We start from the raw sequence: 25,500 nt of genomic DNA on the forward strand, positions 1-25,500 counted from the left end.
AAAACTTGGCAAATAATATAAAACTAAAAATGAAATAATGCAATTTACTTTGTAAACTGAATCAGTCATTCTATTAGCCGGATTCTCTATTTTGAAACTAAAAAAAAACAAATAATATTGTGAAAATTTGTTTTAGAAGTTTGTATTGGGAAATGATCGATTAAGCTTCATTGCTTCATTGAACATATTTATATTTTATTATTTCTATTTTATACTTCATATTAGAAAAATACAAAGACACAAAGCATGTTTTAACCATTTTGTTTTGATCTTTTGGTATGAATTGCTGAATTATGATACCTAATATGTAAATAAATATGAAATATAATATAACAAAATATTAAAAATGCTAAAAAATTAGAAAGTTCTAAGAAAAGGTTACTGAAAAAAAAACAGAATTAATTACCTGTATGATTGATTATACACTAACACTTTTTCATGAAAAATGTTTGTTATGTGAGACCAAAACTATATAGTAATAGTAATACTTTTCGTATCACATAACAAACTCAAAAAAGACGTAATTCAAAGAAATTTTGAATTACAAAATTTGTTTCTTCGTCTGAAAATAATTTTATAAAAACACTTTTTTTTGATAAAATCTATTTTAGTGAAAAAGTGTTAGTGCATAATCAATCATACAGGTAATTAATTCTGTTTTTTTCAGTAACCTTTTCTTTAAACTTTTTTTAAATTTTTTTTAACATTTTTAATATTTTGTTGTATAATCCACTAGTTTATTTTTATCATTTTCATTTTGATTATACTGTCATATTTCTGTACATTATTTTTTCACAATTTTATTCATTTTATATAAAAAAATCCATAATCTTCTGCTTTTCTTAGACATATTTTTTGCTTAAATCTTATCAAGATCATGTTTTCTGACAGAGGTCTTGAAGATGGAACTTACCTAGTTCCGAAACGTCGACAGTAAAAAACTTTTTTTGTTTTTCATTACTTTTTGGATTCTTTTATCGAAGCCTTACAATATATATATTAGGGTGTTCCTTAACATAGACATTTTCGAAATTCTTTGCCCCCAAGGGCTCAAATGGTTTCAAATTGATAAAACAATTCTCTGAAAGTTTTAGCTCATGGAATAGCATAGAAAAAGTTTTAAAATTGAAAAAAAAATTTTTAGGTAAAACTTGCGACAAATGAATTAAGTGAAAAATTCGACGCTCTGCAAAATTTTTGAAATTTCCATACAAAAACTTTGATGAATTGCGCTCTGTCTAAAAGACATATATTAAGAGCTAACACTTTCAGAGAATTGTTTTTCTATCAATTTGGAACCATTTGAGCCCTTGGGAGCAGGGATATTCGAAAATGTCCATATAAGGACTTATCCTAATATATATATATATATTAGGGTGGTCCTTAATATGGTCATTTTCGAATTTCCTGCTCCCAGGGGCTCAAATGGTTCCAAATTGATAAAAACCAATTCTCTGAAAGTTTTAGCTCTGATATTAACGTTTAGATAGGCGCAATTCAATCAAAGTTTGTATGGAAAGAGCATGGAAAAATTTTTGAAAATTAAAAAAAATGTTTTAGGTAAAACTTAGCGACAAATGAATGAGTTTTATTCATTCATTTGTTCGCTAAATTACATTTAAAAAACATTTTTAAAATTTTTGAAAAATTTTCCATGCTACTTTCATACAAATCTTTGATTGAATTGCGCTCTATCTAAACGTTAATATTAAGAGCTAAAACTTTCAGAGAATTGTTTTTTATCTATTTGGAACCATTTGAGCCCTTGGGAGTAAGGAAATTCGAAAATGACCATTTTAAAGACCACCCTAATATATATATATATATATATATATATATATATATATATATACATATACATATATATATATATATATCTATTATGTATATATAATATATACATATATATGCTGTTCTAAACTTTGCTTTCATTCATTCAATGAGAATCATATCACTAAATATAATACAATTACATAATAACTCTCTGCTATCTATTCATAATTAAGAATACCATTTGCACGATATTCATATTCAATAACCAATTTTATATGTCAATGCATTTATTATTTTATTTACTCCTATTGTTTCCTATTTCATAATAATAATTTATTTCAGCACTATTCAGTTTCAATTTAGTATTCATGTATCACCCTAAAGAAATAATTTAATTTACAGCATAGGTGTTAGCGTGTAATGCGTGATAATAATTTAAAATATGTCATCTATTTTGTATAAATAAAGCTTCTCGTACGTATTACAACACCCATAACATTTTTTATGCGTCTCCATTATCATAAAGAAAAACATCTACGATTTTTCGCAATATTCTGTCGCAAAAATTAATTTACGCCTTGACAAATTACATAAATGAAACGTTTCACAAGGAACGTCGAATTAAATTCATTTTGCATCTTTTATCGTCTATAAATTTTCTGTTGAGTTCATGCGTCGTAAGTGATCCTCTGATAAAGATTTTCTTGTAATTTGCCTTAGAAATCTAAAAGAAAATATTTCTTTGTTGTTAGAAACTACCAATAGTGGACGTAGCAAAAGCGAGGCCCTATACAAATAAACTGAAAGATTTATTAAGCTTTACTTGTGCAAATACATGATATTGGATTCAGAAACTACTTACAGAAATAGTTATTGATATATATATATATATATATATATAAATTTAAGATTGATTTATTTTCCTTGCCATGATCTGGCTTTTCATTAAAAAAATATATATATTAATAAAACTAGCGCTGGTATATATTTTTTGAAAATTGAGAGTTTATTCTCACACAAACAATCACAGCATAAATTCCAAATACCCGTAAAGGACCTATAAAAATATAACTAATATAACTAATTTTTATGCAAAATCATTCGATTTTCATTCTATAAATTTGAGAGAACCATCTCTTATCACATAGCTAGATGATTTTATGAACTGACGAGTATATCTTCGTAGATCAACATTTAATATTTTTGTAGTTTAGATATTTTTATGAAGTATTATACAGTTTTTATAAAGAAGTATGTTAGTCTGAGTTATTGTCTACATGTACTAATATTTTATAAAATTAAACAAATATCCTGATATATAACTTGTTATTCCAACATTATAAAGAAGTTTTTAGAGAAACAAATTAGTGTCAATATAATTTTCAAACTAATTTCGCTAACGTTCTTTTGCTCTGCATTTATAAACAATTTTTTTTTCTTACGTTATAAATTTACTATTTCAAAACATTATTTTTTATCACGAAAGAATCGTTACTAATAATTAAAAAAGTTTTGATCGATCAAACTGTGCTGTTCAATGAACTCTATATAAAAGAAAAATCTATCTCACAGCTACGCTTTTTTATTAAACTAGAATTAATATTGGATGATCGTTTAATTGACATTTAACTATAATACGACATTATTGGCAGAATTATCAATATTCACTTAATAGCAATATTGAACTTCAAGTTTATTTAGAAGCAAATGAAGCGCTTAAAATCCAAATTTACAAGCATACAGAAATTTATAATCAACATGACTACCTCAGGTTATATTACTTCATAAGGATATTTTATTTAGATTTCACTATTTTCGTGAAATAGTGAATAAATATATTGCACATATTCAAACTTGTTGTAATAGTAATTTCAAATTTACAATTTTTATTTCATTATGAAAATTATTATAATATATTAAATATACTAAAATTAAAACAAATTATTGTCATTTAAAAAGAGGTAAATATGTAATTTTCTCAGTAAAGTGTGAAAAATTTAGTCGTTGTTCTTGTCATGTTGTAATGTAATGTAATTTTTGTCTATATATTGCACTAATAGAAGAAAATTAAGACTGCATTAATTTATGAATAAGTTCTTTATTAATTTTTTATTACTTTGAAGTTTAGATATTATTTACGACATGTTGCTAAAAAACACATAAAATTCTATTCATATGCAAGCATCGTAGTAATTGTTAAAATTATATCAACGCTATTGAAATACATATTAATATTTTATAATAATAATAATAATAACTAGTTGGTTGGTATTTAGCCTTGAGCAAGTTACATGAACTTCCCGATATGTGTAAATAATCGACTTAATCAAAAAAAATGTGTAATAATGTACTTTATCAATCCTACTTTGAAAAAAAAAACGATAATAATTTAGCAAACTTTGACGAATTTGTAAAATTAAACTACTTGTCGTAAGGCCATAATATTACAGTAAGTTCTTATAAGACCATGATGTATATCGCCAAAAAAAGTTCCATGAAAATCGGCTTAAATTTTTTTTCAACAGTTAATTACAAGAAAACGGCTCGGTAGATTGTCACCTAAAATTAATCAGTACCATTCCAACTAATATCTTTCGAACAGTTTTTGATATTTAAAATCGGTTCGGTAGGATGAGCTTGAATGTCGACGAAAATTTAACACTTTTTTTCAACAGTTAATTACAAGAAAACGGCTCGGTAGATTTTCACCTAAAATTAATCAGTATCATTCCCAACTAATATCTTTCGAACAGTTTTTGATATTTTAAAATCGGTTCGGTAGGATGAGCTTAAATATCGACGAAAATTTAACACTTTTTTTCAACAGTTAATTACAAGAAAACGGCTCGGTAGATTTTCACCTAAAATTAATCAGTACCATTCCCAACTAATATCTTTCGAACAGTTTTTGATTTTTTAAAATCGGTTCGGTAGGATGAGCTTAAATGTCGTCGAAAATTTAACACTTTTTTTCAACAGTTAATTACAAGAAAACGGCTCGGTAGATTTTCACCTAAATTAATCAGTATCATTCCCAACTATATCTTTCGAACAGTTTTGATTTTTTTAAATCGGTTCGGTAGGATGAGCTTAAATGTGGACGAAAAGTTTTTTCGAATTACAAAGAAACGGCTTGTCAGATCGTTGCACAAAACTGACAAACGATAGTCCCCACCGAAATACATCAAATCGCTTTTAAATTTCTAAAATCGGTTCAGGCGTTTTTGAGAAAACGTCGATCAAAAGTCTAATTTTGACAAATGCCAAAAAACCATACTGATTTTTGCAAACTTCGACGAATTTTTAAAGCTGAACCAGTTGTCGTAGGGCCGTAATATTTTAGTATGATCTAGAAGACTATGGTATCTATCGTCAAAAAAATCATAAAAATCGTCGAAATTTTTTTTTTTAAACTTTATTACAAGAAAACGGCCCGGCCGATCTCTACCAAAAACTAATCAGCACGATTCCCAACCAATATCTTTCGAACGGTTTTTGAATTTTCAAAATCGATTCAGAATTGCGGGCTAAAACGTAGACGAAAAATTTTTCACTTTTCTGCCATTATGAAGAAACGGCTTGGCCGATCGTCGCACAAAACTGACAAACAATAGTTCTCGTCGAGATACATCGAATGGCTTTTAAATTTTTAAAATCGACCCCAGCCGTTTTCGAGAAAACGTCGATTTACGGCAAAAAATCTGTTCACATACACACACACACACACACACACATATTTTTTCCAAATTTGGTCTCATTCGATTCCGAATGGCTTGAAACGTCGAGAAACATAAAATTAGCGAATCGGATTTTTTTGATGAAAACATAAACTTCTCCTTCGGAAAGTTAATAACTAGTTGTGTATGGCATCGTGACTTAAGGCAAATTGCTGAAACTTTTCGTACCGTAATTTAAATTTTTAATAGCTTTAAAAACTCTGAAAAAATTTGACGATTTTGATAAACTTGAATTTTTTTATATTTTAAAATTTTGCGAATTTTTTTTTTCGCAAAGCAATCGCAATGCGTTGTGTTTCAGACCATATATCAAAGCGCGTAAGCGCCGCGTTTCTTCTAACGGTTAAACATCATTAACCTTAGTACAGAAATGTATACAAAAGATCATAGAAATGTATACAAAAGATGTTCCTATTATTAAAATCTTTATAAAATATGTGATAATTCGATGCGCATGTATCTGGTGATCATTTTTGACCGCCAAATGGCATTTTTTACATTTTTTTTTACATTTTTCATTGGATCTCCGGAAACACTGGACCTGCTTTTCCAAAAATCAACTCATCATCTCGTCAATACAAGCAAAATGTTTTTTGTATCATTCAAATCCGAAGCTCTGTTTTTTTCAAAAACTGAATTACCGCTTACTAATTTTTGGCACTTTTTGCCCTTTATCTTCAAAATTGCTGGATCTGTCTTGGTCAATAACTAATCAGTCAAAAAATCTAATAATTTTTTAATTATTCAAATCGGTTGATTCATGTTCTCGAAATCGTGGGTGAAAATTTGTATCTGAACATACAAATTTGGATGTACATACTACATACATCAATGCAAATACACATACATCCATTTTTTTAAGGTAAGCCAAAATGTTAAGAAACGTTTGAAACGTGAATATATTGAAATATTTTATTTTTTGCGATAAATATAACTTACCATACGGAAAATAATAATCTATAAAATATAGTTATTCCTAATTTACCTAATTATTCTCTATATAATTGATACTAGGAGTATTTAAATTTAAAATTTTCTCTTAATTGGACTAATCTCTATAGTTCGACATAGTAGTTGCATTGAGTACGGAACTTTACCATTGAGGATGAATATTATTTCTATATAATCTTCAGGCATCGCATCACCATAATTGGCTTAAGCTCGCGAAACTCTGGTCATGATAATTGAATCTCGACATTGAATTATATCATATTTTGTGTATCCGATTTCCAATTATGCGATATAATAAATAAAGGAAATGCTTTCAACTACGCGATCAATAAAAATGAAAATGGAAATGGAAATTAGAATTGAAATAAGATTATTATACTGATTAATTTTATTCACTTTGCTGTACCTAGAAAGCAATGTGGGAAGATATTTTTCTTATCTGCTGCTAAGGTAATTTGAAATTTCCATATAGTATTTTGTTACACAATTATAAGACTTGATTATTTTTATGGAGAGAATTAATTTTGGACTGAAATATATGTTGCAGTCTTATATTAGAACAGTACACATGGTTGGAAGTGTAGTCATAATGCTTTTTTATAGTAAAGAGTTTTTAATTAATTATTGTAACTTTATACATGAAAAATGATCAGTGATTTTTATCAATAAAAACACGTTTAAATCAACAAAAACATAAAGGAATATATTTTTCATTTTTCCAATGAAACCATCAGATAAATGGGTTGACTAATTTTAGGTTTTGTCAACTTTTAAAATCATTCATCACTGTAAATCTGTAAGTTTTTTTTAAAAGAAGTAACTATAATTTGTTAAAATTTGTCGTATATTAATTTTGTGTTTTTGTTTAGAAATCATGAATTCAATGTGGAAATATGGAAACATCTGTTGCAGCTTGGTGTCATCAACAACGTGCTGTTTTCTTGCAGAGACAGGATAAAGCAAGAATATTTAGGTAAGAGATAGTATGAGTAATTGTTAAATTTTTTGTAAACTATTCATATGCCTGTTTGTCTTAATTATTTTCTGGCAGAATATAAAATGTATGGAAATTCGGAATTTTATCAACTATTAAAGTGAATATTTTGGTTACTACACAATGTACAAATATATCAAGATGCAAAAAATTAATAGCAATATATCAGGATTGAAGAATTCAATCCGAAAAATAAAGGAATTATTGATTGATTAGTGCGTTTTAGTTTTATAATCAAAATGTTTAGTTTTAGGGTCACCATTAGGGGGTCATTTGGGAATCAAGAATGAACATTTAATAGACATATGTCACATCAAAGGGTCATCATAGGGGACCATTTGGGTCATCATAGAGGACCATTTGGGGGTCAAGAATGATCATTAGCCACATTCACATAAAATTGTCACATATTTCATAGACATTTTTATAATAAGTAAAAATTTTGTTTACAATTCTACCGTTCAAATGTTTATCCGTTCTCTGCGATGCGGCGCTTACGCGTTTCGTTATTTCTTCTCTAAATAAGCCATGCAGCACGATTGCTTTGAAACAAAGTTAAAAATTTTCAGAAAAATCAAAGTAAAAAAAAATCAGGTTTTTCAAAAAAGTCTAATTTTCTCAAACATTTCAAAATTCTCAAAAATCTCTTTTTTAATTTAAATTTTTGGTATGGTAAGTTCCAGCAATTTGCCTTAAGGCCCGATGCCCGAACCGCTAGTTTAATTGAATCTACACAAAAATTAGATGATTTTATTACTTTTATAGGTATGCATCTATATGTAGTTTTGCATACATGCCTATAGGAAAATTACTTTTTTTCACATATTACTTTTTGCTTTACGAGTTTTTCTTTCAATGATATGACCTGTCTATAAGCTTTCAAATCATTATTAATAAAAAAAAATCTTTTATTCAAATAATTTTGACAAATTGACACGGTTTATATTCGCTTAAAGATTAATAACTTTCATATGCAAAATACAGTTTTCTTACAATTAGTGAATTTTTTTAAAACTTCTTTGTACTATATACTAAAACTTTGAAAAGCTGCTGTACTTTATTTTCAATATTTCTCTAGCCCGTGTCAAATCACCATTTTATCTAATTACGTAAGTCTATTTTACTAATAAATAAATTATAAAGAATCATTGTTAAAAGAATATATTTATTAATTCGAGAAAAGATACGATTATTTCTAGTCGCTGTTGTCTATTGTTTACTCTATACTGAAAATAATAGACGCACAATATTTATTATGATGTTTTATAGTCGAACAGGAATGACATATGAAACACTAGTTCAAGGCTGCTCGTGTATTCATGAATGTAAATTAATGCAAATAATTGTTGTGTGCGTAAACTATTATACCTTTTTTGTCATTATATTCTAGTCTACACAAATAGAGATTCTCAATTCTAGCCATATCCATATTAATAATAGTTATATTTAAATCTCCTAAATTTTCATACCTTATGCGATTTTATTCACCATATTTGTAATACGTCAATTCATTATGGAGTTATTTTAACATACAAAAATTTTATTTTAAAAATACAACTTTATTATTTGAATAATATATTGTCAATTTCTCACATATACTATATAAACTATGGGACCGACTCTTCCGTAAAATAGACCAATGTTATGGCAAGGCTATAGCTTTTAGTACCATTTTATATGAAAAACGCTACGTAACATATATGTTGGTACTAAACTTTCAAATGCTATATGGTTGCTATGAGTCAGGTGTTTTAGATAGAAAATCTAACCTAGAAAACGCACCAACGTCAAATTCACAATCTTATCGTAAGTGCATTTTTGTGATACGGGATAAAAACTTATGAGTGAAGTTAGATTTTATATCAAAAGGCCTGATCGCACAGCAAATATGTACATAGCATTTTGTACCATTTTATATAAGAAATGCTACGTAACATAGCCTTATTTAGCATAGACGTTATTGGAACATTTTTCCTCGAGTTATATTGTACTACTAACTTTTAAACTCACTGAAAATCTTATCATTATCATTTGCTCCACCACAAATATCTACTTGTAAACCTTTATTTGCGGTTTTTGGTATTATTTGATTTAGTTTACTGGATTTTTTAAACGGATTTTTTTTACTTGGATTTTTTCTACTTTGGTTGAATGAGTGCATTTGGACGTATGGATGTGGCCTTGAGTTTTGACTTTTTGAAAGTACAATTTATTTTAACTTTTATTTTTTCTTTAGATATACTTTTAATAAAATTAAAATAAAAGCAACGAACAATATTTTTTTTTGAAAATTGACGTTAATATAAAAACGTTTTACTTTTGCCATGTAAATAAGGTGACCATATTTTAACTTCCCGTAGGATAATTTATAGTCATCGCAAAAAAATCGAAATTGAATATTTTTGCTTATATTTACGTTTCAGAAGTTTCTGAACATTTTGGCATACCTTAAAGAAATAGGATGTATATGTGTGTGTAGTATGTGTTTGTAATGTTCTCAATTTTTCATCCACGATTTCAAGCTCACGGATAATCCGATTTGAATGATTCAAAAAACATTCGATTCCTATTTATGGTGAGACATGATGATTAGTTTTTGAAACAGACAGCTATAAGAGATGCAGAGCAAAAAGTGCTGAAAATTAAATTATTTTTTGAGAAAACGAAGCATCCGATTCCATTGATTCAAAAAACATTTTGCTTGTCTTGACAGTATGAAGAAACGATTTTGCGGAAGGCCAAAAAAATTATCTCAAAATTACAAAAAATAATATTATTTAAATATAAAAAATTGTTCAGATTTTAATTTCAATTCTAGCTAAAATTCCAAATTTTAGCTAAATTCCAATATTCCAATACTTGAAATAAATAATTCTTAATTTTGCAATTCAGTTTAATAGTTCTTAGAAATGAGATAAGGAGTTTTATACTAACTCCGCTTGATTGAGTTTTGTTTATTTACTTTTCACGTAAACAAATATAAACGTCGTCATCTATTTTATAAGCTTTTATAAGATACGTATAATGAAAGTTACAGTATTTATAATAATCTACATGGAAACATTCAAAATTTCTCGAATATTTCATTATGGTACTGGAAGTTCCAGCAATTTGCCTTAAGGTACGATGCCATAAACCGCTAGTTTATTTTCATTTTCATTTTTTATGTCATTCTCATAGTATTGTTTAATATTTCATATGTTTAATATTTCATATATCATCAAAATTACTGAATATCTTCCTTTTTGTAAAGACATATTGTAATTCAATAAAAAGAATAAAAAAAAATCTCATAGTATTATAATGAAAATAAGGAAGAGTAACAAAACTTTAATAAAAAAAAACTGGTTTTACTTTTGACATATAAAATGAATTTTATTATTTTTTATGCATTCTCATACAGTTATTGTTATTGATATCTAACATCAAGAGATATTTAGCTTTTAATATTTTAACACATCTAATTATTTTTTGAATCTAATGATTTTTTGGATTGAGTGTTTTGAAAGACATATAAATCAATTTATTGATAAATCTAGGATTTATTTATCGAACCATGGAATACTCTCAAATAAATTACAAATAAAAAAGAGAATATTTTATTGATAAAAGTTTTTTATACATACAATTAAAAGTATAACATATAATCTATGTTATAAGAAAATTAAATTGGTTTCGTTATTGCAATATTCTACTGTAAATAACTATGAAATTATAAAAAAATATATATAAATTGAAATTTTATACTAAATATATTAAAATTGTTAAAATAGAAGCCAGAAATAATTAATGGTTTGAAATTACCATTTATATGTGTATATATAAATATCATTAGTATCAAAATTTTATATATATATAAATAATTTTTCCATCGCTTATAAAGTGTAGTCAAATTTTTAATTGGAGATGGAACATATCCAGTTCCAAAACGTCATAATTAAACATCTTCAAAAAACTTTTCTTTCTTTATTTTTTGGATTGAGTGTTTTGAAAAGATATATAAATCAATTTATTGAAAAATCCAGGATTTATCTATCACACAGCATGGAATACTCTCAAACAGATTCCAAATAAAAAAGATAATGTTTTATTGTTAAAATTTGTATATTGAGTTATGAATGGGGCTTTTTTTATACACAGTAAATTTAATTTAAATTGAAACTAAAACTAGGTGCCGCCTATTCTAATATACATAATTTACTATCAGTCTTTAGCTGTTTTCACAATATCAATTATATTAATTTCCATTTGTAATTCACTATGACACATCCCATCTTTTGTTCAATTTATTGCGTATTTCACAAGCCCTTTATTGTGACCTTCGTCTGCACATCTTGTCTTGATATATCTTTGCTCTACATAACCTTCGTTTTTAATATTGTCATTTATTTGTATGTTTTTATTGCTAATTAACACACTATACAAATTCGAGTCAAATGTTATCACTAACACATTAATGTATTATGTAACAGCCGAATATGCTAAACGACAAACCAGTTTTGAATAATAAATAAACGATGGTTTTTTATGTTATACACATATAGTAATACCAACAAAGACTATATAAGCGCTGTTTTTTGCATTAATCTTTTAAATTAATAAACAATTTGAAATATTTTGTTAAAGGAAGTTTCAAAACCTTTGCCATATACGAGTACATAATGATATTCGAGTCACTGTTTGTTTTTGAATATATTTTTTTTAATTATAATTTTATTATTTTGCTATTCTAAACAGCAATCACTATTCTTATGCTCTATAAACTGTTGTCTTAAAACTTATTATTAGAAGGAAACTCAGTGGTTGTCCTTTCTATTTGTGATGGTATTAAAAATGTTATATAAATAAAGCTATTTCCACTTATTTTTAATTTTTGTCACTTTTTGCTCCGTATGTTAGAAACAGCTCGACCTGTGTTCACCAAAACTAATTAGCACGTCTTCTCATTATTAGAAATCGAATGTTTTTTGAATCATTCAAATCGGTTGATTCGTGCGTCTGAAATCATGGATGAAAAATAGTATCCAAACATACACACACACATACATCCATTTTTTCTAAAGTATGCCAAAATGGTCCGAAACCTCTGAATCGCTAAGATATGCAAAAATTTTCATTTTTGATTATTTTGCAATTATTTTAACTTACCCTACGAGAAGTTAAAAAAGTTCAGAAGTTTAATTTCGCTAATGATTTAAACCTTATATAATTAATTTGCGATAATACTGGAAAAATTTAATATTTGTATTATTATGATTTTTTTTCATGAATTTTATTATATACTTTGTGGTTTATTTCGAAATCTCTTTCTGCATTATCATACTTTTTTCAAATGCGCAGTCGCGAACTCTTTTTAAAATTTAAGACTTTAAGCTTCTTAATGCATTATGCAAGTACTTTGGGAATTAACTCGTTTGCTACTATAACAGAATTCATTAAATATTTCGACATAATAAAAACAATATACCTACTCATTTTAATATACATCATTCTTAATTTCAATAAAAAAAATATTCATTAAAGTTGTATATGAAATAAAAATTCATAATGATTAATGCTGTTGAGTGAAAATTGAACAATTCAATTCTTGCTTAAGATAAAGTAAATACAAATTAATACAATAATAATACAAAACAAAATTGCTTTAATTTGCGCTTCTGGCCAAAATTACAAAATATGTTTAGGAACAGTTATCAGATTATTCAATTCTTTAGTAATGGTTATTAGAAGGAAACCCAGAAGACCTATTCTATTTTTGGTATATATTTTTATTAGAAGGCAATCTAAAGGTTAAAATTTTTTAATTCTAACTATATTCTAGCAATGCTCGGGAGGACTATTTTTATTTGGGAACCTATTTATGATCTTTTTTAAATAAAAATGGACATCATTACGTCACGTAGTGATTACGAACTGAAAGAACTAAAACGTTCAACAGAAATTGCAAACAACTAAAATTAATAGATAGTTTTATTCTAAAATTTGATGTATTAATTTTCAAAACCATTCTAATCAAATTACAAGCAGTTTCCATAATAGTATCATATTTAAAAATGTCACACACGAGACATTCACTCTTGTTTTTGTAAATATTTGTTTTTTTTTTTGCAGAATATTTTTAATCTAATGTCGTACAGACTATCAAAATATTCGTCACGTGATATTTATCAAATGATGGAGTATCTAATTCGCCAGACTAGTAAATCCATCATATTCTTGACCCCATATATAGGAAATATATACGTAGAATTCCATACAAATCTTCATAAAAATGTATAGGATATTAAGACATCGGGTTAAAAAAATGTTTCGAATAATTTAGTTGCATAATGGGAGTATATACTTTCTTAATTTATTTTCTCTATATTTATAAATATATTTTTATTTTTAAGAAACTCTTATTTTATATGATAATAATTTTAACACAATATATGCCGTAAAAAAGCATTCTCTATGTGCATGCATGATCTCTATGTAGCAAAAATATTCGATTTCTACATTCTGCATACGGAATCTACTTTTTTGAAAGAAATAGTTTTTTAAATAGCAATAAGGTTTATAATATAATAATCTTAGCTCTGGGGTAAACACTTGGCTGCAAGGACTAATCAGAAGTTTCGCGTTTCGAATAACCTGCTATCAAACAGTAGTGTTTTCCCTTAAAAATAAACCATAATATGTTTTCAAATTCGAAATAGCTTTTCAGTTGCTTTCTAATAGCGTTCTGAAGTAAATTAATTACATTTAAATCTGAGTAAGTAAAGACAATGTGATTTCATGGCATTCGTATAAATAAATGCTAATCTCAGCATTAATAATAAATTTCCTATAATGAAATATCTCAAATAGTGATAGATAGCTTTGGATTATCTTTGGAAAAGCTGCTTGGATAAGAAGCAATATAATAACAGTCCATAGGACTTTTAAGTTCTGATTGCTATTCTAAATCTAATCTAATCTAATATTCTAAATATATCTGTTATATTTATTGATTAGTTCTTAACGTGAATTATGAAACCAGTTCGTTATTCAGCAATATCTGCAATCTCCAATTCACAAAAGCTCTGTTAAAATAGTACACTTTTTTATGATAATTTTTGAAGGATCAAATATAATTAGTGGCTATAACAGACTAATTAAAAAATGAAAAATAGTTTAGATTGATGATAGATGATGTTATATGTTTCAATGTTGAGTTAATACTTAGCTACTTGTTAACTTCCCGTAGGATCAGTGATAGCATTCGCAAAAAAATCGAAAATGAAAATTCTAAAAACGTTTCTAAGGTTTCTAAACAAAAAGAGGCTTTCTCACATAAGTAGCTATATAAATTTGGAAAATTTTGTTAATATTAAAAAAAAACGATTTCCAGTACTATTTATTCACAAAGTTCTACCTTGATAGAAATTCTTTCAATAAATGGTTGTAATTATAAATGCTCAATTTGTTACTGCTAATCCTGTTAATCGTTGTGATGTATCTCAGTGCGATTCTAATTGGTGATAATTATCACATAAATATTAATGAGGATAGTAATATTTTAATAAGTTACATCTTCTATATGACGTCGTGCGTAGCTTGAAAACTAACCTTGAGCATTTGTTATCAACTGATGTTTCAGCATTTTATTCAAATTATTTCATTAGAATATCAAATACAATTCCCCCGCCACTGTACCACAATTACGTAATAGTTCACTGAACAAAAGATATATGTAGAACACACGAATAATAATATATCTTTTATGGTCCTACTATACAAGTTGGCATGGTTTTGTCTATATTTGGCATAATCACCATCATGATGTAGAGAGGATTTGAAGGCCATTCGTTTACTTCCTGGAACTGTAAGGGCCGCTCGCATTTTTGTATATATTTTAGATTCATTTATTTATATGAAAATTTGTGACAAATGTAAATAAATCATTTTTTCTCTTTCGTTCATTAAATTAAAGGGGTATCCCAGTGCAGAGACATGAATTTTAGACAATTTTTAAATTATCGTATAACAAGACTATTATTTTTTACATATTAATTATCAATGTTTCAAAGTACAGAAAAAATAAAAAAAGTTTACAATTGTAAGAGTTAGCAGCTGTTGAAGTGAGTGGTCTCAAAAATTGCCACTTGACCATACCTACGATTGCAACCCTCCTAGTAAATTAACACGAGTAAAAGAACAGATTATTAATCTATTTCTAGAATGCAATCACTATGGCATATAGATACTACGAACTGTTTATAAAAAATTTTTTCTACAAAATGGCTACTATTTGAATAAAAGCCCGTTTTTTACCACTTTTTTAGGGTTTCTCGAATTTTAATAAAGTTTAGTAAATGTAGTAAAGAAAATAGTAAACATTAAAATTTGAGGATGGGTCTAGTATATACCAGAGTCTCTAAAGATTTCCTGAAATTTCAAGTGAATCGGTCCAAACCTTGAAGTTATGAAAGAAGAGAAAAAATATTTTCTGTAATTTCTACACTAGAATATTCCCTTAATGCATTTATAAATGAAGCGAATTACAAAGTCTTATTTTATCCTGGTTTGTCTTAGCAAATGCTTTTCTACAAAGCAGTTTTTCAGTGTTTGTCAAGTTTAAAAATGATGAACGGTTTTAAAAAACTATAAACTCTGATACTCGTATGTCTTCAAAAACGAGTTAAAAGAGCACAATTTTGACTTTTCAATGAGAAAGTATGTTGTAGCCAAAAAATCCACCTGTTAAATTTATTTTTTGACGTTTCAAGTCATTCTGAATAGCTTGAGACTAACATTGGTGAAATGTGTTTTGCGTACTCAAAACATCTAAAACATTTTCAAAAATGTATAAGCCTTTCGATGCCAACTTCTATAAGAATTCGCATCGATTAGGTTTGTGAGATGATCACCTCGGTTACTTAAGAATTAGCAGGAAAGTGAAAATATTCCTTTCCACGTTTTTGCAAAATTCCTGAACCAATTTGGAAAAATTAAAAGCTGCTTGACAGATATTTTTCGGTTTCTTCATAATTAAATGATAATTTATTTATTTTTTCCTTTTGATTAACTTCATGGCTGTACTCATATTTCAAACGCACTTCCTGAAATATATTTTTGTAGAATATGTTGAAATTATAAAAATTCAAATCAAATTATGAAAAGATTAAAATAGTGGGATTGCTTTTAGGACATACTATTTTCCTAATGCAATTACATATATTGTAGTTTGATTTAAAGATATCAATTGTAATGCGATTTTATCTGTCATTTAGTAAAAGCGAAAACCTTATTTTTCTAATAAAAAGTTTTTTTTTCAAATGAAAATGTTGTAAAAAAATGTAATAGCTATTTCTCTATTTTTATTGATTAAGTCGATTTTTTGCTCGTGTCAGGAAGTTTGTACAAATTTTTCTTCAAACAAAATTCTTACACCTAGCTTTTCTTAAATATAAATATAGCTGATATAGATGAGTCAATTTTTAACATATAGAATTAAATGTTTGAAAAAAAAAATATAAATGTTGTTTTCACATTTGTGATAATTTATTATCAGTTATATTTCTCACGAATAAAAGTTTCACTTAGCAAAATAAATGTGTAGATACTAATTTATTTATAGATATATTTATTATATTTCTTTTATAGTAATTTAACTATATTACTATAAATATAAAAAGCATTCATATAAATATCATATATAATTCATATATAAAGGGAACTAAATGTGAGCACGGTTGTGGTATTTGCATCTCAATTCAGAAATCATTGATATCTTTTAAATATTTTGAAAATAACTTCATATTCTTAGAAAATCCATAAAACTATTTTGATTGCAAATCTACGTATGTTCTTTGAGCGCTATGTTTCTCTTGTGGTTATATGTACGTATATTTTGAAAATATTAGACATTGTAGATGGTTTATTAGAATCAAAATAGAATTTTCTGTTAGTTTTGAGCAGTAATAACTTGATATTAATTTTAAAAACAATAATTATTTTTTATTTCCGTATCTTAATTACATACTGCCTGTTTTTCCTCTGATATTTTTGTTTGTTTAACAATTTGCTGTTAGAAGTCAACCCAATGCTTATCATTTCAAGTTGTGATATATTTAAACATTTTAATTAGTATTTGTGACTTGAATTTCTGCTTTATATCGGGTTGTCCGAAATGCAGTTTTGAGGTTGTCTTGTGGTTTCAAGCCTGAGTTTCTATCATTTTCACCATAAATTTTTTAGTTTTTTTTTTTAAAATTTCTGCTCACTTGCTTTTCTTGAACTTCAATTTGCTTCCAAATATATAATAGAATATCTTTGTTTTTTATTAGCATAATTTTGGAAGTGTTTTATTAAATTATGTAGTTTCCTATATTAACTTTTTTATAAATTACAGATGCAAATATTGTGCTCCGATTTGCTACTTTGAACTGATGACAAATGGTCATACATGTTTTGCAAAAATACACGTGCTTCTTATCAGATTCTTCTGTAAAAGTAAAACATATTTATAAACATATTTCCAATGATTATTGTGGTTCGTGAATATTATTGAATGTTGGCGCTTAGTTTCTCAAAACTGAAGTAGCAGTAATAAACAGGAGTAAAAAATATAAGAATTCATTCCAATTTTTAATAAGCCAGTTTTGTTATAATGACACCATGTTATTTATACTCTACTGGCCACAGTCCAAGATCATTCGTCGAATCTAATATATTTATTACAGCTTTTTACCAATATAATTCAAGTTAGATTCAATTTTTATTTCAGCATAACATGCTTTATTTTATATGTGAAGAATATAGATGGAATCATTATAGATGAAACTTCATACCGTTTAGCAGGTCTGAGCAGGTCATATAGCAGACAAATAATAAAGAAAAAATTAGAACTAGAAAACCATCATTAAAATAAGACTCGATTATTATAATCATAAAGCAAGAACGGAAATTAATCGCAATTGTAATAGAAAAGAAATAAAAACTGGAAAAATTAAAAAAAAAATAATAGTGAGTTAGTTCATTTTAATTTGTACTAGGATACTATTAATTTTTTTAATGTATGTTATATTATATTGCTTTTCAATTTTTCATCATGCTAATTGGAATAATTTATTTAATGCTTTTGGATTATAATTATTTGTATATCAGAGATTTTAATAAAACTATATTATGTACGTTAAAGAAAAGGTTCTCCAAACCCAATTCATTAAAACTCATCATATATTATTTTTGTAATACAGAGTTGAAAATTTTATTTGGAACTAATTAATAATTTATGCGAAAAATTTATATTGCTTGCCTTTTTATTGATATTGAATAGATAATTTAAAATATTCTTCTATTTGATTTTGTAGGATTTCCTTAGGGTAAGTCCTTAGACAAAAAAATTGAAAATTAACGCGCGATTGCTTTCAAAAAAGTTTATAGTTTCCTAAAGGTTATGAAAAAAATCAAAAAAGTCAAATTTATCAAAAAAAAAATTCAAAATAGAGGTTTTATAAAAAATTTAATATTTGACACAGAAATTTTCCAGGAATTTGCCTTAAGGCATAATGCCATGAACCGCTAATTGTTTTTATTTTTGTGGGTTCTGTGCGAAAATTGAGCACTATAATGGCTATATATATTTTTAGGAAATGATATATTAAATTGATGCTTTTGAAATTTATTATTTGTAAAAATTCTCGTTACTAAATGCAAGTACACACTTGAATTTTAAACAAGCTTGATTAAATTAGTTCAATGACAATTTGTTAATTTATCTATATATAAAAGTGTGTAAGCAAAAGCATTTATTACTATATTATGATATTATATAATTATTTAATAGATTTATCTACAAATCAACATGCTGTAAATCTAATGTCAGCAAGTTAAATTTTAATAAAAATATATTATTAATATTGGTTACTAATAAAAACGAAATTTATATAATAAGTAACTAAATTATAAATTGATTGAAAAATTAAAAATGAAGTAAAATGAAAGTTTTTCACAAAACTAGCTGTATATATATATATATATATATATATATATATATATATATATATATATATACTCTGCAAATAAGTGATCTATATCAGAAAGTAAATTTATAACTATATTTTTCAATACTATTTATATGCCAATGAATAGTAGATATTATAAACGTTGAATTAATTTTGATATCTAAAATGACATTCTCGAAATTTCGTCTTTATCATAATGAATGCTCTAATAATCTAGTAATTAATTTTTGAATATCAATTCTCAATGAATTAAACTTCCAGTATTTATTATAGTTTTTATTGATTTTATTTTATTCATTACTTTCTGCTCATTTTGGGACAATATTCTCTAATATAATAAATGTTTATGTGCCCCTACGGTACAAATTCATTTCATCATGATAAGATTATAAAAAAAAACTACGTCAAAAAATATTTTTTCAATTATTAGTATCTATTGATATTTCTTCTCAAACTTTTGCAAAATTTTAATAACGTAATAATACTGTACACGGTGTGAATTTTAAGTATCGATATCGGATTAAGATCTATGTTCGAATACTAATGATTCGTACGTGATAGTATTGATTTTAATAAAACATGCCGAGACGTGTGTAATTCGGGATATAAAAATATATTTAAATTATTTTAAACGCAAATGGAATAATAAGTGGATTGAAATTTTCTGTGTGATTGAATAATATATGTATATCTATATATGTTAATCCTATTCATTTAGATATTTCGAAAAATGATTTAAAATCTGTAATGATGGTTGTGCCACTTTTATGGATCAGCAATGATTTTGTTAATTTACTAGTTACCTGGGAGAAAAGTAAATTAAGGGACCGATTCCGCCGCATAACAGGATAATGTTATGGCAAGGCTCCAACTTCTATACATTATGCTACTGAATCGTACTGAATACTGTCAAAATGTCATGTATTTGCTGAGCATTCAGGCGTTTTACACATAAACAGCAACGTCACTCGTATGTTGTAGAGTTGAGTCAGAAAGACCCTGTTATCTAAGATCGTTTTTTTTTGACATTTGTCGGTGTCTAGGTTAGGTTTTCTATGTGACAATCTAAGAAATACGCCTGAAGGACACTAACCACGTGGTTTTTGTCAATAATTTGTAAGGAAAGTTTTTCATAACATGGCCTTGCCATTACATTTTCTATTATGCGGCAGAATCCGTCCCTAAATTGTAATTTGAACAAAAAGGATAAGAAATATAAGTCAAAACATATTGGTGGTAATAAACTACTTATGTTCAACTTACTCTACATATCATGTTAATGTAGAACGCTGACAATAATGAAAACTTGTTTGAACAAACATACTTCATATTTTTCCTTTAGAGCCTATCTAAAAAATTCGTACAGCGTATCTGTTATGACAACAGTCACTACCGTACCCTAGGCCAACCGTCTCCCAGTCTCCCCTAAATTTTTCTCATTATTGACAAAAGCTATATAGTATTTTTGTTTTTAAACAAAACTAAACATTCAAAAATCAAAGTAGAACTTAAGATGATTGTGCAACTTCTATGAACTAAAAAATATATTGCTAATTGCTTTGCAATTTAAAGCAAATAATATTATTTAAATTTATTACTATTAACTCAGAAATAAAATAATAATGTTTTCGCAATTCAGATTTTCGAAACATTGAAACAAAAATTGTTTATAACAATTTTTCATTAATTTTGCATTTTTATTATTCTATCTTGTTATACTTCTAATTACATTCTGTTATACTGGGACATCCACCAATTATTTAAACATTATTATATGGCTTTTGAATGGGTGGCAAACCAGTAGTTGTCCAATCTAGTTGTGACTAATAACTATACTCGAAGTATTTTCTGATATATTATGAATATAAATGCAGTTATGAGATCATGTTTAGAAATTTGACATCAATGCTGCCTTATGTCGGGCTTTGTCCGGGGATGTATTCGAACCGGCAAACTCGGGACTAGTTTGTGCCGAGTTGATTACACCTTTTATTGAAATGCGATATTTTTTGTTTAAAAAAAAATAATTTAAAATTATTAGAAACTCTAGAATATGAATATATGACGTAATGTTTAACATGAGTGCTAATATTCCAACAACCAATTTTAATTAATTTTAGTTACTAAACTTTTAAGCTATATAGTATTAAATTTCATTTATTTTTCAAATAGTTTCAAATTAATTTGTTATTGGTTTTCTACGTTTTTAGCTGTAACATGATATTCATATAAAATTATTCTGTTTAAAATCATTTGGAAGTTTACAGTTTATATATATATATATATATATATATATATATCTATATACAGGTCCTGCCTTGCATGCGATGCATGCAAAAAATGCGGGCGCACGCCTTAGGGGGCGCCAAACGAGTTTCGGTAATTAATTTATATATAATATTTAATTTTTTTATATAAAATCCAGAATTATTTGTATAAAATCTAGTATACATAATAAATTATAATAAACAATCTAACTTAATCAGGGATACGAAGACACTAACAATTAACCAATTGCTTAATCTACCTATTCAATTTTTCTAGTGTTCAATCCCATAAGCTCAAACTGCGAAAGATTAAATTAACTATTGGGCATTATTGACGAAAAATTGCGAGCTGATTTAATTAAAACAGAACTTTTTAAATATAAACAAATTATAATAGGGAAAATAAAAAATGGGTTTCGCTTCTGATGAATTTTGAATGTTGAAGACATGCGTGGTTAGGGTTATCGAAATAGATCAAATATGAAAACGAAAGCCATTTTAAGAAATAATAAAGCTACTGCTTGAAAATATGCTTCGTCTCATAGGTCGTAAATTGATAAAAAAAAATCTTTAATTACCAAGTTATAATTATCATCGTTTTCTGTAGATTTAACAAATGTTGTAATAAATGCATCGCAAATATACTTCGTCTTATAGGTCGTAAATTGACCAAAAAAAATCTTTAATAATCAAGTTATAATTGTCATCGTTTTCTGCAAATTTAACAAATAATAAAGCTACTGTCTCGAAAATATACTTTGTCTTATAGGTCGTGAATTGAACAATTTGTTATTAATCAAATTATAATTATCATCTTTACCTTCAATTTTAACAAATAATGAAACTACTGCCTCGAAAATATACTTCGCGTCATAGGTCGTGTATTGACCAAGAAAATCTTTAATAATCAAGTTATAATTGTCATCGTTTGCTCCAGTTTTAACAAATAATGAGATACTGCCTCGAAAATATACTTTGTCTCATGGGTCATGAATTGATCAAGAAAATTTTTAATAATCAAGTACTTAGGAACAAAAATCTTTAAGATTTTTTTATACATAATTTAATTATTTACTATGCAGAAATAATACAGATACAAATATAATTTGTTTGTTTCAGTACAGTTAAGGGAATATGTAATTTCTTTGCATCTTTTACTAATTTTGGACAATTCTTTAAAAATACGTTTAAAGTTTAACTTTAAAAACAACAATCTGATACTTTGAATCTGATGGGAAAGTAAAGCTGAATACAATTCGGCTCTTACGATAACAATAAGGAGAAGTTTACGATGCAATTTTGGATGTTGTAAATAATGAAATAATAAATTAAAATAAAATTTAATTTGAAACATAAATACGAATGTTATGTTTATGAAATAAAGACTATTCTTTTTTTGCTCTTTTGGCTTGATTTGCTATAGAATAAATCGCATAATAGTAAGTTAAATGTTTCAAAACCCAAATATTAATATTGCACATACGTTAAAAAATAATTGAAAATTTAAAAACATAATCATAAACATAATCAACTCGCAAATCGCCTCGATTTTCTAAATAAATTGAAATCAATGTATTTTTACATATATATTTTAGATTACATCTAAATTTTTGTGTATTAAATCCAGAATGATTAAAAATTAATTTTAAAAAATAAAGTAAATGTTTATATAATTTTAATGAACAACTGATAAAACAATTAAAATTATTGGGGGGGGGGCGCTAGAACAAATCTTGCATGCGGGCGCTGAGGACCCAGGACCGGCCCTGTATATATATATATATATATATATATATTATATATATATATTCAAATTATATAAAGTTTTGTCACTGTATGCGTGTCATCAATCATCAGTTCAAACCAGGAAACAATACACGAAATTAATACATTGTTTTATAAAAATCAAAATAGCTGGTTTTTCATTTGAATTGTTTTTATCTAGTAATCATGTGATAAACTTCATAATTTATTTATTATTAAATTTAACAAAGGTTTGCTTTTTGAATTTTCATAAAACAATGAATTGTGAGGATTATGAACAATCCTAAATAAAAAAATATTAAAAATTTTATATTTTTCTCATTGATTTTCTGTTTTCTTTTTGGTATATTTATAATATTTTATTTCTATTTTCCAACTAAAATACCAGAATATTTTGAAATTTTTATAATTCAGTTACAAAACTTGAAAAAAATTTTAAAATTTCAGAAATAAATTAAAAATAATTATAGTTTCGTTATTATAGATTACGAGAAAAGATTAGCAACAATTGAAAAAAATATACCTATGCATAAATATTTTAACAAAATTGTTTCTTGTATTTTTTCACTTTGTGACATTAATAAATTTCAATAATAATTAAAAATAATAATATATTACAGTACTAGCCGGCACACCTTTATCAAATAAATTCAACTTGTCAAATTACCAGCACAAGGTTGCATATTCATATGTTGACATAAATCTACTGATAAAACCAAGGTGATTTTTTTACTACTGATATCTATGATTATTTTTTTATAAAATTTATTATTGCACGCAGCACTGCGTATATGAATCAACAATTATTGTGTATCAATTTAGTTAGTACTAAAATAACTTCAAGTACTTGACCGAGAGACACATATATGGAATATCTATAGAGGAAAAGGAGATAAAATATTATACATAATACTACTTTTACACTACTTTTTACAATACTCTTTTATTTAAATTTTGGTACCTAATAGTTTGGTAATAGCAAAGTAGATTTAAAAGTTCAATAAATGCCCCTGTAAGCTACTACTACTGCTCTTCAAGTACTTTTTTATCTGCCATTTCTAAAAAGTCTAATTTTTTTTTTTAGAAAAATCTATATTTAAGAATACTTTTTTAGGCGGCTTGAAGTAATGATATAATATATCATTACTTTTATAATTTTATAATAATTAGCTTGGAAATATTTACTGTCGAAATATAGAGTATGGAAAATCTACACTTCAATTTTCAACAAACTCGTTACATCGCACTGTTTTTCAGTTTTATTTATGATTAATATATTACCATAAGTCTTTTAGACTATACTCAAAATATTAATAATATTTTTTTATGTTCTAGTTTTAATGTGAAACATATACAAATTTGATTCGTTGAAAACTCATTAAAAAGTTTTAAAGAGTCCAAATTAATTTGTATCACAACTAGAAGATTTAAATTGTTTCAATAACTTTTAAATTATGTCCGAAGCCTTATAATGATGTTAAAATTGTATAACACATCTACGAAAATCATCAAGAACTTCGATAATATATTTTTTCACATTGGACGTTCGTGGCGTAGTGGTAAGCGCCTGGCTTCTTCATCTTTGAAACCATTTTTAAACTCGCGTTTCAGACAGCCTTATATCAAGTAGTAGTAAAATATAGCTAAACTTCGACATTTGTTTCCAATTTGAAAATATGTTCAAAGTAAAATAACCTTTCTTGGCATTTCATCATAAAGTTAATAATATATCATTAATAGTAGAAACCTTGTAATAATTTGGATAACCATTGAGATGCTTTATAAAAAAATTACGTAGTTTAAAATATAATCGCAACAGTACGTAAGACTTTAAGTTCTGATTGTTGTTCAAAGAAATTAAACGAACAGTTTATTTTTGAGTTATATATTGATAAAATTTTAAGACGATCATTTTCTCTAATTGCTATTAGAAGAAAACTTAATGGCTCACTCAATTCAGTTTTGATTTTTTTTATAACTTCGATAATATGTGCAAAATATAATTGAATTTAATAATAAACACT

The 25,500-nt window shown here is 26.3% G+C and overlaps 1 protein-coding gene across 1 annotated transcript in view; it reads left to right on the forward strand.

Annotated features, from left to right (window-relative positions):
* The window catches only part of LOC113368019 (cathepsin B), a 104,353-nt gene that overhangs the window by 14,678 nt on the left and 64,175 nt on the right, over positions 1-25,500 (forward strand). The window contains exon 2 of the mRNA XM_026609583.1: positions 7,331-7,434. The gene's annotated coding sequence lies outside the window, so the exon portion shown is untranslated. The remainder of the gene's footprint in view (positions 1-7,330; positions 7,435-25,500) is intronic.

This window comes from Ctenocephalides felis, unplaced genomic scaffold (genome assembly GCF_003426905.1).
Source record: "Ctenocephalides felis isolate EL2017-DRISC unplaced genomic scaffold, ASM342690v1 CF-g0.4_SCAFFOLD_01170, whole genome shotgun sequence".
In the NCBI taxonomy this organism is placed as follows: Eukaryota; Metazoa; Arthropoda; class Insecta; order Siphonaptera; family Pulicidae; genus Ctenocephalides; species Ctenocephalides felis.